This window comes from Arachis hypogaea, chromosome 7 (genome assembly GCF_003086295.3).
Source record: "Arachis hypogaea cultivar Tifrunner chromosome 7, arahy.Tifrunner.gnm2.J5K5, whole genome shotgun sequence".
In the NCBI taxonomy this organism is placed as follows: Eukaryota; Viridiplantae; Streptophyta; class Magnoliopsida; order Fabales; family Fabaceae; genus Arachis; species Arachis hypogaea.
Window position 1 is genome coordinate 50328762 of NC_092042.1, and position 2199 is coordinate 50330960.

General features: G+C 37.7%; 1 non-coding gene across 1 annotated transcript; it reads right to left on the minus strand.

The window, feature by feature from the left end:
• Positions 1 to 1313: 1313 nt before the first annotated feature.
• On the minus strand, positions 1314 to 1421 carry LOC112704832 (small nucleolar RNA R71). Its single transcript, XR_003155435.1, has one exon. It is a non-coding gene; the product is annotated as a small nucleolar RNA R71 (small nucleolar RNA).
• Between the last annotated feature and the right edge of the window lie 778 nt (positions 1422 to 2199).

Here is a 2199-nt window from a genome sequence, read left to right on the forward strand (position 1 = left end):
TACCTGGTTGGGCGTTTAACGCCCAAAAGGGTATAGTTTTGGGCGTTAAACGCCAGAATGTGCACCATTCTGGGCGTTTAACGCCAGGATGGCACAAGAGGGAAGATTTTGTTTTTAATGCAGATTTTTTTCAGTTTTCAAAGTTTTTCAAAATCAAATCTTTTTCAAATCATATCTTTTCAATCATATGTTTTCAAAATCAATTTCTTTCTATTTTTAAAAAAATACTTGCTATCAATCAATGATTTGATTCAACATTTCAAGTATGTTGCCTTTTCTGTTGAGAAAGGTTTAATGTTTGAATCATATCTTTTCTTGTTAGCCAAGCCATTAATTTTCAAAATCAAATCTTTTTAAAATGTTTTTCAAATCATATCTTCTCAATCACACCTTTTTAAAACTAATCATATCTTCTTAACCACATCTTTTTCAAAATAGTTTTCAATCAAATCTTTTTGACTTCTAATTTCAAAATCTTTTTCAAAAATCACTTGATTTCTTTTCCACTTTCATTTTCGAAAATCAATTAGTGTTTTTCAAAAATGTTTTCAAAATCCTCTACTTAATTTTCGAAAATTGCTTCCCTTCTTCTCACATCCTTCTATTTATGGACTAACACTATTCCTTGATGCAAAATTCGAACTCCATCTTCTTTGATAAGTTTGAATTTTCTACTTCTGCCTTCTATTTTTCTTTTCCTCTGACACCTCAAGGAATCTCTATACTGTGACATAGAGGATTCCACATTTTCTTGTTCTCTTCTCTTTCTTATGAGCAGGAGCAAAGACAAAAGCATTCTTGTTGAGGCTGATCCTGAACCTGAAAGGACCTTGAAGAGAAAGCTAAGAGAAGCCAAAGCACAACTCTCTGTAGAGGACCTAACAGAAATCTTCAAAGAAGAAGAACCCATGGCAGCCGAAAACAACAACAATGCCAACAATGCAAGGAAGGTGCTGGGTGACTTTACTGCACCTACTCCCGACTTCTATGGGAGAAGCATCTCTATCCCTGCCATTGGAGCAAACAACTTTGAGCTTAAACCTCAATTAGTTTCTCTAATGCAACAGAATTGCAAGTTCCATGGACTTCCATTGGAAGATCCTCATCAGTTTTTAGCTGAGTTCTTGCAAATCTGTGACACTGTCAAGACTAATGGGGTTGACCCTGAGGTCTACAGACTGATGCTATTCCCTTTTGCTGTAAGAGACAGAGCTAGGACATGGTTGGACTCACAACCTAAAGAAAGCCTGGATTCTTGGGAAAAGCTAGTCAATGCCTTCTTGGCAAAGTTATTTCCACCTCAAAAATTGAGTAAGCTTAGAGTGGAAGTCCAAACCTTTAGACAGAAGGAAGGAGAATCCCTCTATGAAGCTTGGGAAAGAGACAAACAATTAATCAGAAAGTGTCCTTCTGATATGCTTTCTGAATGGAGCATCATAGGTATTTTCTATGATGGTCTCTCTGAACTGTCCAAGATGTCTTTGGATAGCTCTGCTGGAGGATCTCTTCATCTGAAGAAGACGCCTACAGAAGCTCAAGAGCTGATTGAAATGGTTGCAAATAACCAATTCATGTACACTTCTGAAAGAAATCCTGTGAACAATGGGACTAGTCAGAAGAAAGGTGTTCTTGAGATTGACACTCTGAATGCCATATTGGCTCAGAATAAAATATTGACTCAGCAAGTCAATATGATTTCTCAAAGTCTGTCTAGGATGCAAAATGCACCAAGCAGTACTAAGGAAGCTTCATCTGAGGAAGAAGCTTATGATCCTGAGAACCCTTTAATGGAAGAGGTGAATTACATGGGAGAACCCTATGGAAACACCTACAATCCTTCATGGAGAAATCATTCAAATTTTTCATGGAAGGATCAACAGAGACCTCAACAAGGTTTCAACAATAATAATGGTGGAAGAAACAGGTTTAGCAATAGCAAGCCTTTTCCATCATCTTCTCAGCAACAGACAAGAGAGTTCTAAGCAGAATACCTCTGACTTAGCAACCATGGTCTCTGATCTAATCAAAACCACTCAACGTTTCATGACTGAAACAAGGTCCTCCATTAGAAACTTGGAGGGACAAGTGGGTCAGCTGAGCAAGAAAATTACTGAACTCCCTCCTAGTACTCTTCCAAGCAATACAGAAGAAAACCCAAAAGGAGAGTGCAAAGCCATCAACATGGCCGAATTTGGAGAG